Here is a 12284-nt window from a genome sequence, read left to right as displayed (position 1 = left end):
TTGTAATTGAGGCCAAACTTTATTCATTTCAACCATGATTGAAAATCTTTGGTGTTGGACCGGACGGAAAAGGAAAGAAGGGAAGAAGAGGGAGGGATGTCAGAGGGGGGGGGGGGGGGGGGGTGATAGTGAGAGGGGGGGGTAAGACCATGAAGCAGCATAGAGCAGACAGGTTGACTGGTTGTTTATCGTTACGGTACAGTTCAAATGTAGTACAAAAAGGGCGGGGCCTGTTCACACACACTCAAATATTATCAACACACCTGCTAGCTGCAAGAAATGTTCACATGTCAACATGTACACAAAACAGATAGTGTTCACACACGCATACTTATGCCTTTAAACCAAATAGTGTGAAATTTTTCATTCATTCAATCATGCAAACTATAAGTGCAAAGTGAGCTAACACCTGTGCTCAGGTGAGTGTTTATGTTCTTCTAAAATGGATGGTGGAATGTGAAAAGAAGGAGGAGGAGCGCCCAGCCACCCCCACACCCAGACCCCCGCCGCAGCAGCAGCGGCAGCCGGAATCCCCCCAACGCCACACGGGAGCAGGCAGGGAACAACCGCCCCCCGGGCGACCAAGACCGCCACCCAGGCCAGGGCCAGCGGTACCGCCGCGAGGCCCCCAGCGCCAGAGAGCAGGGAGGCGCAGAGGGAAAGAGAGCGCCGCCCCAGCCCAGCCAGGAATGCAGCCCCCCCGCCGCGCCGGAAGAGCCCAACGCAGGGCCCTACCGGAGAAGGACGCCCACAGCCCCAGACGAGCACCCCACCACCACCCAGGAGTTCCGGGCATCCCCCCGCCCCAACCCCAGGTATGAGCCAGGACCCCCCAAGGGAGACCCGCTCCGCACTCCAGGCAGCCACCCACCCGGCCCACGGTTGATCCAGGGAGGAGCAAGGCAGGCGCCCGCCGGGGAACCCCGGGAAAAAAGGGTGGCCCACAAGGGGTGTTATAAATATGGCCCGACCAGGCTCGGCCATGTTGGAAGTTTGGCGGGGCCCAGCGCTCAGGGGCAAGGACCAGGATCCACCCCCCAGGGACACGAACACCCCCGGCTCAGGTGTAATATGAACCCCCCCACCGTGCGGAGAGAGCACCGCCGGGCCCAGGGAGCCGGCACCCAAGGGACACGGCCGCCATTGCCAAGGGGCCCGCACCCCCCACCAGGGAAGGGGTAGGGGACAGATGGACCCAGGTCCCCCCCTTCCTTGCAAAATGTGTGTGCGTGTATGTGTGTTTGAGAGGGTGTGTGTGTGCATGTGTGTGTGTTTATGTTGGAATGTATATATTGAGGGGTGTGTGTACTAAGGGGGGTGCAGTTCAAATTGGCGAGTAGGGCACTAAGGGGACATCTCCTGATTACTCACAGTGATGTCCCCCCACCCTCCCCACCAAGGGGCCCTAAATGTCTAAGGTGCGGTTAAAATTGGCGGGTAGGGTGCCAGGAGGACATCTGCTGCTTGCTTGCAGTGATGTCCAAGCACCCCCCCTACCAAGGACCCTACATGTCTAAGGTGCAAATAAAACCGAAAGAGGGGGGGCCCACTCCATACGGCAACCATAGGAGGGGGGCCACTGCCAAGTAACCCCCCCCCAAGGCGCATCGCAGGCTAGACCCCCCACCCCCTCACCCTAATATGAGGTTATATGAGGAAGGGGGTAAGTTGGGGACAGTTGGTCGACTGTGTCCCGGTGGTCAAACAGCTGTCCCCCAGCCCCCCCCCCCAGCAAAGGGGCCAGGGCCACCCAGCCCAGGGGCCCCACCCCTGGAGGCGCCGACACCCCAAGCCCGGCACCTGAATTATTTTTCTTAGCATTAAATGGTTCAGTTGGTCAAAATGTTTCTAGTTTAAATAAAGACCGACAGATCTTTTATTTCAGGGACTTTAGGCGTATTTTCTGTTTTAGACCATAACAGGGTTTCTGTGTGGCTAAATAAATGTAATATTTTTTTAAAGTGGATATGCATTGCTTTTTTTGTTAATGTTCACACTCACACAATTTTTATAGATACTCACCGAATATATTGTCAACACACACGTGTGTTTTTGTGTGTGTGTGTGGGGGGGACATTTTCTTTTTCCTAGGGTGGGGCCTGGCAAAAAATAATTGAGAAGCACTGCACTAATGTATGAAAGAAAAGAAGAAGAAACCATAGAAATTTGTTAGTCTGGCATATGTCTAATAAAGAAAGGACGTTTTTACAGGCTCTGGAAAAATGAAAAATGTGTAGTTTTCTCACCCGTCAAGTTTAGTCCACCACCCCCCCAACCCCCCAAAAAAACCTTTGAATGCAAAATAGTTTACAATATGGTCCAGTGATCCAAGAAACAAAGAAATTATTGATTTTCCCTTCTTTTCTTCCTTCAAACCGGCGGGATCCTTGAAGTGCTCTTAACATCAGCACTCCTGGGTAATTCAGAGAGAAACGGATGTGTTTCTCATGCAGAAGCTTCTTGCATTCTCTGAATTTTCATCCGTCTGTCACTCAGCAGCTTGGAGTAGTCGGCAAACAGCATGATGCGACGCTGTTCCCAGGTGAGGGTGCCCATGCTTCGTGCTGCTTCAGCAATGCGGTCCCGGTCCTGAAACCTCAGAAACCTGGCTATGATGGGTCTGGGTCAAGGTGCCTTGCTCCCTTCACCTTTTCCAGGCTTGGATCCGAGTCTGTGCATTCCTTCAATCTCCAGTCCCTTTTGAGAAGTTGATGTTGAATATTTTTGGTATTATTTCTTTCAAAAAATTCTCAGCTTTTTCTTCCTCACAGCCCTCATGGAATCCCATAAAGCGTAAATTATTTCTCCATTCTCCATTTTCAAAATCATCCATCTTTTGGCAAAGGGTTTCTACATCAGCTTCGGAAGCAGAAAGATTGATTTCTTGTAACTTGTGGGCATCTTCCAAAAAGCAAATTCTGCTCTCCACTTCACACATGCGATTAGCTATATCTGCTAATTTACTCTCGGTAGTTGTGCTCACCCGTATCTCTTCCAGTTTCTTGTCTTGGCTTTCAGACTTTTCCAAAATAAGCGCAGATAGCCGAGCCAGTTCTTTCGCCACATTGCTGGTCGGCCCGTCCTCCGTATCCGCTTCATGCCGCGGTGGGGATGTTTTCATGTTAGCCGTGCTAGCATTATCAGTCTCAAAGAATTTGCTCCCTGCTGCCCCGGAGTTGGGCTTGGCAGAGTGTCTAGTGGCGTTCGGCATTTTGGTGTTGTGATAATTGCATTACCCGGTCAGGGAAGCACGTTTCTTAGCTCTTGGTTGTATTAATGTCAGCAAAGATGCACGGGGATAGGCGCAGATCGCTCCTCAGCAGCCATATTTGTCAAGCACGTCATGTTACTCCTGTCCATGTAGAGCTTTTAAAACAAACAATGACATTTTAAAATTAATCCTAAAATTAACAGGAAGTCAAGCACGCAAGGACGCAAGAATAGGTGTGATGTGCTCATAATGTTTGGTTCCTGTTAAAAGTTGTGCTGCAGAGTTCTGGACTAACTGCAGCCGGGAAAGTGCCTTGTGGGAAATCTCAGTGTAAAGCGCATTGCAGCCGTGAAGAGAGAAAAGCCTGCAGGACCTGCTCGAAAATATTGAAAGATAAAAGGCTTTAACTTTAGATAAAAATGTGTTTTTAAAACGCCATTTATCTGTTTGTCAATTTTAAAATCATTGTCCACGTTGACGCCAAGGTTGGTGACTGTGAGCCTCACGTATGCTGAGAGGGTTCCAAGTCAAATCATGACTAGTGTTCCTGCAACTTACACCAGCATCAAAATGGATACAATAAACCATGAAAAGATGCATATGAAATTAAAATATTTGAATTGTAATTTTTCGGGGTCTTTTATACAATATGAGGATATAGCCTTACAAAGACAAAGTTATCTTCAAGCAAGTTTATTTATTTAGCCTAAATAATAAAGTTTAAAATATTTCACATGTTTTTGTGAGACATTTAATCTTTTCTTATTTTCTTATTTATTCAGTCACAACTTTTCTGTACAAATTAGCATCTTGCTCTTGTTCACTTGTTCACATTTACTTCTTCAAGCTACAGAATGACAATAAAAGTCATTCAGAGGGTTTGTTTGGCACATCACTTCAAAATTAAATGATCCACTCTTTAGTTGTTAATTAAATGAAATTGTGTTTAACAGCAATCTGTAGACCAATTCAGGCTCTGGTAACATGACACCAGCGCTCTGAATGAGATTAATTAGATGTAAAGAAGATGGAAATCAGAATTTCACTGAAAGGGTTGCTGAGAGCAAACCATCGGCTACAATGAAAAGAAGTAATACAATGGAGTCTTCAGGCTGCTAACAATACACTTTTTATGATGAGGGGTTTCTATAAAAGGAAGAGCATCACATCCTTTAAACAAAAATAATATCTAAAGGGAACCTTTAAAACCTCCCAAATGAAGGTGGAGCATTTATTCTCTGTTGATCTAAAAGGAGGCCATTTACTTGAAAGCAGCTTTGACATTTAAAAGATGTAGTTTTAACATTTTTTGAATTATCCAGATAGACCTACGGCACAGGAACTGATTCTGCAAGATGTTCTACTTAAAAAGATGAGAGGTCTGCAACATATATTATAGGTAGACTACGCTTCAACTGAGCGTAAAAGAGTCCAAAATGAAATCACATTGTATGATTTATTTAAAGACCCACTCCAGTGAAAATCATATTTTTGGTGTTCTTAAATATGTTTTTTGTGGCTTTTTTATCACGATGGTGGGAGAAAATTAAGCTTAAATTTGCACTTATGAGTTTTTCTTCACTCAAATAGTTGTGAATCAGAAGCAGACAAAAATACGTCGTTGGAAAAAGCCTGTAGCAGTAATGTAGGTGCTATATTCGGTGGGCCCCAAGCTCCATGCTGGGCTCCATTCCAATGCATCCACTTGCAGACTAATAGATCCATGTATGTCTTGGTTTTATTCGTTCCAGCTGGCATCTGGCTCAAAACTGTAAAGCTGGATAGCTCCATTATTGCTTGCCAAGGTGCAAGGGGCTGTAAGCTAGCAGGAGAGCATGTAAACAAAGGGATCATCGGAAGTCAGGGCAGGCTTACTCTTTCCCAACGGTCCGTCCACAACTCAGAGGTAAATTTCTGCCGGTCTGCAGAAAGCCGTTTTAGAAATCAACACAGGTTTTTTGATTTGGGCTAAAAAACGAAAAATCAAAAAAAGGGCTGCACCGTAGCACAGTGGTTAGCGCTCTTGCCTCACAGCAAGAAGGCACCTGGTTCAGGTCCTGGCTGGGGGACCTGAACCAGGACCTGAACATCAATGGGGGACCTTTCTGTGAGGAATTGCATGTTCTCTCCATGCGTGGGTTTTTCTCCGGGGTCCCGGGAGAAAACCTTCCTCCCACCGTCCAAAAACATGCTTCACAGTTTAACTGGTCACTCTAAATTGTGCATAGGTGTGAATGTGTTGTAAATAGATATCTTAGACTATGAGATTTTATTACTAAACTAACAAGTTAGTTTTACACTGTATTTCTATTTGTATGTATTAGTGTATTGTCTTTATTCTCTATTTTCAGTTCTTATGTGTACTTTTTTCCTTTTAAAGTCTGTTTTATTTCCTCAATACCATTAACCTGCCAGAGAACTACATAATGAAATTAGCCTATGAGTAAAATCTGGTGTATTTTCATTTGTTATTTAATGATTAGTTATATGCAATGTCCATTCTTAAGAAATAAATGTTCAGATGTTCACATTTTGGCTGATATGTTCAATTACGATGCAATTTTGCCCAGAAAGAAAGTCTGGCATTTACGATTGTTCAAGAGCCATGTTTTTAGTAGGGATTTTTGCCAATAATAAAGTATGACAACAGGTACAAACCAAAAAAAAAACAAAAATTATAGCTTTTTGTTATAGTGAACTCCTTGAATGTGTCTCTTCCTGTTTGGTTTTGTCTGTTTACAACAATCTTAATTCAGTTATCATTTTCTTCGCAGTTGGATGTTTCGAGGACCGCAGTGCCATCAACTCACAGCTATCAAAATCTTATCACTCCGGACTTCAACCTATGTGCACGCACTTCTCATCCTCACTTATGGTACCGTCTGCCAGCAACACAAACCGCCTTCAACAACAGATGGGAGTTTGCATGATGCTGTGTGTCAGTGCAGAGGGAGGGGATTCCCATCATGTGACAGACTCTTCAATTGATTACATTTTTACAAGCTGGGCAACAGAGTAGAAAACAGAACTTAACCTTTGAACAGCAGAAAACATATTCCTGCAACCAGAGGGCAGATTTACCCCACATGGCTCTCTATAGGTTTTATTCACCTCATATCCTTCCAGAACAGCACTGTGTATTTTGGGGATTTTTTTTGTCTACTATAGTAGTATAAAATTTCAAAGGTTGTTGATTGGAATTGTGTTATCAAGATACAAGGATTTTTGGGAAACAAGTTCACAGTTGGTTTCAAAATCCCTTTCAGTTTTTCAAGAAAGTTAAGAAAAGTTGCAAGCGGGGCACAAGTTAACCTTCACCAGCAACAACTAGAATCATGTCTCTTCTTCAGTCTGGTTTTGCATATTCAAGTTGGATGAACTTTATTGCACAGTAAAGAAACAAAGTTATTGGGATAATCATTCCAATCAGCAGCATTTGCAGAAATACCTGAGGAACTGGGATGGCATGACGGTGCGGCTCATCTGCCAACTTTTGTCCTCCCTTCTCCAGGCTGGTACTTGATCTTTTCAATAATACATTAGCAGTGTTGTTTAAGTCATGGGGTTCTTTGAGACTGAATGTGTTGCCTTTAGAAGCTGCTGAAGGAACTGAGCTATAATTTCAAAACACCAAATGCTAAGTACAGTTTTCAATTTCTGTTTTTCCAGAAATCACGCCAAGTTGCTTGAATTCTTCTGCCAACTTTATATATACATTTTCACAGCCATTAGTGACAGATTGTGTGTTTTAAGTGGTAATAATACATTTAAGACTTGTAAAAAGAAATTGCATTCTTTTGTTTTTACATATTTCCCCATAATGCCATTTAATTACTGTATTTTACTCACAATAGGACGTCCTGGATTATAAAAGGCACCGCCAATGAATAGTCAATATTTGACCTTTGTCATATTTAAGCCACACTGGTCTATAAGGTGCATTAAATGAAACAAAAGAGTTAGAGATAAGTCTATCGGTCAGTCAGATTTTATTAATTACGTTCACAGTAACTCTAGAAGTTGTTAGTGACACGCTAACCTTGTTAGTAACATGTAAAGAAATGACAGCGGGACACGTTAGCGTGTTTACAAGGACACCCAAGCACAAGCAGAATTGATCCATATATAAGAGCTCCTAATTATAAGGCGCTCTGAGGTTTTTAAAAAAAAGTTAAGGCACCTTACAGTGAAAGTATGGTATATTAAATCGCATCCGCTTCTTTGTTTCATACGGAGCCCGTGTCCTGACATTAAGATATAAAAATATATCTTGTTCCCACAGATTAATATCTTGTTCCCACAGATTATTATCTCGTTCGCACGAAATACTATTCCGTTCCCACAAGATACTATTGCGTTCCCTCAAAGTAATATTCCGTTCCCTTGAAATGATTAACTCGTGCGAACCCAATAATGATTTCGTTCGAATGCAATAATTAATCCGTTCGAACGCAATAATTATTCACGTCATAAGTCATTCACGCGGATATGCTGTCTGTACGCCGGCAAAAGCCGCTTTCAGCGGTAACATCCGTGTCTCTGTGACCCATATTCGTTCAAAAAAGGAACATGAAAAAAAAATGATCACTTTATTACCGTCTCAATGAATATAAGCAAAATATCAAAAGATTTATGACAACTAGGCTGCTTTGTCATACGATAGCTCCTGCTAGGCTACTACTAGCTACTACTACGGCAGAGCTCTTTGATGTATGCCGGCATTTGGGCAACTGGCTGGTCTGTTGACAGACAGACAGCTGATATTGTAGTTTAGGGTCGAATAGGAATAATAACATTCAGGACTTGTCTTTTATTAACTTTAGCACTCAGTCGCTTTACATTCGAAGGCTATTAGGCTACATGCTAACTGACTAGCCGATCATATCCTGTTATTAATTTACGTCATAGATTTACAGCAGATGCCTTCACATTTCTGTCTGTGTGTGTCTCATTACATTGCATTGAAGACACGGAGGATGTTTAGAGAACAGATTTATTTATTTTAAAAAGCACAAAAGCATCCATCGTATTCACGTTCATTCTCATGATGATCTGGTACGCCCTCAGTCATCTTGCTGCAAAAGCCGCTTCCTGCCGCTACTTCCGTGTCTCTGTGAGCATTCAATAGGGGTAAAAATAAAAGCAAGAATGGTCGATCTGTTATTGTCTCAATGAAAATCTGAAAAATATCATATTAAGCTGGCTGCTTCGCCTAAAGCACTTACCTTTAGCTCGTAGCATAACAACAGCAGTACGTCACGTTTCCCAGCATGCTTAGCGGCCAATCATTGGTCTTGTTGTTAAATCTTGGTCACAGGGACACTGTGATTGGCCAATGATTGGCTGCAAAGCATTCTTGCTTTTATTTTTACCCCTATTGAATGCTCACAGAGACACGGAAGTAGCGGCAGGAACCGCCTTTTGCAGCAAGATGACGGAGGGCGTACCAGATGTGAACGTGAATACGATGGATGCTTCTGTGCTTTTTAAAATAAATCTGTTCTCTAAACGTCCTCCGTGTCTTCAATGCAATGTAATGAGACACAGACAGACAGAAATGTGAAGGCATCTGCTGTAAATCTATGACGTAAATTAATAACAGGATATGATCGGCTAGTCAGTTAGCATGTATCCTTATAGCCTTCGAATGTAAAGCAACTGACTGCTAAAGTTAATAAAAGACAAGTCCTGAATATTATTATTCCTATTCGACCCTAAACTACAATATCAGCTGTCTGTCAACCGACCAGCCAGTTGCCCAAATGCCGGCATACATCAAAGAGCTCTGCGGCGGAGCTAGTAGTAGCCTAGCAGGAGCTATCGTATGACAAAGCAGCCTAGTTATCATAAATCTTTTGATATTTTTCTTATATTCATTGAGACAGTATTAAAGTGATCATTTTTGTTTTTCATGTTCCTTTTTTGAACGAATGTGGGTCACAGAGACACGGATGTTACCGCTGAAAGCGGCTTTTGCCGGCGTACAGAGAGCATATCCGCGTGAATGATTTATGACGTGAATAATTATTGCGTTCGAATGGATTAATTATTGCGTTCGAACGACATAATTATTGTGTTCGCACGAGTTAATCATTTCAAGGGAACGGAATAGTATTTTGAGGGATCGCAATAGCATCTTGTGGGAACGGAATAGTATTTCGTGCGAACGAGATAATAATCTGTGTGAACAAGATATTAATCTGTGGGAACAAGATATATTTTTATATCTTAATGTCAGGACACGGGCTCCGTAGTTTTGACATTTTCCACAAATAAACAATAAAATAGGACATCCTACAGTTCCTGTCATTAATCAAAACCAAGTCAACAATTACAAAATATTTTGTGAAGAAAAGCACTTTTTATGATTTTATAACTTAATAACTAGAATTTCCTTTGGCCACATCATTTGCCTACTTTTTATGGGCTACTAGAATTGTGTATTAGAATTATTCTTTTCTTACATGACCAAATGTTGCACAAATCATTACCCTTTCACTGCCATGCCTGACAGTGACCATGAAGTGTTTGAATCCATTTGTTGTATGTAATTTACATATAATTACATACAACACCTAGTTTCACAAGGTAAGATTGGGCCTGTTCTATCAATGACATAAACAAACCATACATGAGACAAAGTCAAATCAAAAGTCAAAATAAATAATCCTAGAAAGTCTGAAATCAGAGATACAGATAAAAAGTAACAAACATAAAAATCTGAACTGGCACCAAAACCCAATTAAAGTCTTCACATGAGGTCCAAACACACATTGGCAAGTACAGTCATAGCCAAAAGTTTTGAGAATGACACAAATATTAGTTTTCACAAAGTTTGATGCTAAACTGCTTTTAGCTTTTTGTTTCAGTTGTTTCTGTGATGCACTGAAATATAATTACGAGCACTTCATACGTTTCAAAGGCTTTTATCGACAATTACATGATATTTGTGCAAAGAGTCAGTCTTTGCAGTGTTGGTGATTCTTTTTCAGGACCTCTGCAATTTGACGGGCATGCTCTCAATCACCTTCTGGTCCAAATCCTGACTGATAAATGACCCGTTTTTTCATAATCACTTCTTGGAGTTTGTCAGAATTTGTGGGTTTTTCTTTGTCCACCCACCTCTTGAGGACTGACCACAAGTTCCCAGTGGTATTAAGATCTGGGGAGTTTCCAGGCCATGGACTCAAAATTTGAATGTTTTGGTCCCCGAGCTACTTACACTGACCAAAAATATAAGCGCAACACTTTTGTTATTGCTCCCAATTATTATGGTATGAACTCAAAGATGTGAAACATTTTCCACATACACAAAATAACCAGTTCTCTGCACAGCACAATGCCACAGATGTCGCAAGGTTTGAGGGAGTGAGCAATTGGCATGCTGATAGCAGGAATGTCCACCAGAGCTGTTGCTAGGGAATTGAATGTCCACTTCTCCACCATAAGCAGTCTCCAAAGGCGTTTCCGAGAATTTGGCAGCACATCCAACTGGCCTCACAACCGCAGACCACGTGTGCACACCAGCCCAAGACCTCCACATCCAGCATGTCCACCTCCAAGATCGTCTGAGACCAGCCACTCGGACAGCTGCTGAAACAATCAGTTTGCATAACCACAGAAATTCTGCACAAACTGTCAGAAACCGTCTCAGGGAAGCTCATCTGCATGCTCGTCGTCCTCATCCAGGTCTCGACCTCACTCCAGTTTGTCGTCGTAACCGACTTGAGTGGGCAAATGCTCACATGCGATGGCGTCTGGCACGTTGGAAAGGTGTTCTCTTCACGGATGAATCCTGGTTTACACTGTTCAGGGCATATGGCAGACAGTGTGTGTGGCGTTGTGTGGGTGAGCGGTTTTCTGATGTCAATGTTGTGGATCGAGTAGCCCATGGTGGTGGTGGGGTTATGGTATGGGCAGGTGTATGTTATGGGCGAAGAACACAGGTGCATTTCATTGATGACATTTTGAATGCACAGAGATACCGTGACGAGATCCTGGGGCCCATTGTTGTGCCGTACATCCAACAACATCAGCTCATGTTGCAGCATGATGATGCCCGGCCCCATGTTGCAAGGATCTGTACACAATTCTTGGAAGCTGAAAACATCCCAGTTCTTGCATGGCCCGCATACTCACCGGACGTGTCACCCATTGAGCATGTTTGGGATGCTCTGGATCGGCGTATACGACAGCGTGTTCCAGTTCCTGCCAATATCCAGCAACTTCGCACAGCCATTGAAGAAGAGTGGACCAACATTCCACACGCCACAATAAACAACCTGATCAACTCTATGCGAAGGAGATGTGTCGCACTTCATGAGGCAAATGGTGGTCACACCAGATACTGGCTGGTTGTCTGAGTCCCCTGACCCCCTCAATAAAACAAAACTGAAGATTTCAGAGTGGCCTTTTCTTGTGGCCAGTCTAAGGCACACTTGTGCAATAATCCTGCTGTCTAATCAGCATCTTGATATGGCACACCTGTGAGGTGGGATGGATTGTCTTGGCAAAGGAGAAGTGCTCACTATCACAGATTTAGACAGATTTGTGAACAATATTTCAGAGAACTGGTTATTTTGTGTATGTGGAAAATGTTTCACATCTTTGAGTTCATACCATAAAAAATGGGAGCAATAACAAAAGTGTTGCGTTTATATTTTTGGTCAGTGTAATTATCACTTTTGCCTTATGGCGCGGTGCTCCATTGTGCTGGAAAATGCATTGTTCGTCACAAAACTGTTGTTGGATTGTTGGAAGAAGTTGCTGTTGGAGGGTGTTTTGGTACCATTCTTTATTCAAGGTTGGGTTTTTGGGCACAATTGTGAGTGAGCCCACTTCCTTGGATGAGAAGCAACCCAACACATGAATGGTCTCAGGACTGATGGTAGCGCTCACCTTTTCTTCTCCAGAAAAGCCTATTCCAGATGCTCCAAACAATCAGAGAGAGGCTTCATCTGAGAATATGACTTTGCCCCAGTCCTCAGCAGTCCATAAGCATACTTTTTGCAGAAGATCAATCTGTCCCTGATGGTTTTTTTTTTAGAGAAGTGGCTTCTTTGGTGCCCTTCTT

At 43.0% G+C, this 12284-nt stretch overlaps 1 protein-coding gene across 2 annotated transcripts in view; it reads left to right on the top strand.

Annotated features, from left to right (window-relative positions):
- Positions 1–7462, top strand: part of sobp (sine oculis binding protein homolog) — a 120984-nt gene extending 113522 nt beyond the window's left edge. For both annotated transcript variants that reach the window (XM_020713659.2, XM_011490823.3), the window contains one exon: positions 5986–7462. The gene's annotated coding sequence lies outside the window, so the exon portion shown is untranslated. The remainder of the gene's footprint in view (positions 1–5985) is intronic.
- The last annotated feature ends 4822 nt before the right edge of the window (positions 7463–12284 follow it).

The sequence above is a fragment of the Oryzias latipes genome, chromosome 22 (assembly GCF_002234675.1).
Source record: "Oryzias latipes chromosome 22, ASM223467v1".
Taxonomy (NCBI): Eukaryota; Metazoa; Chordata; class Actinopteri; order Beloniformes; family Adrianichthyidae; genus Oryzias; species Oryzias latipes.
This window is presented reverse-complemented; position numbering and strand designations above follow the sequence as displayed.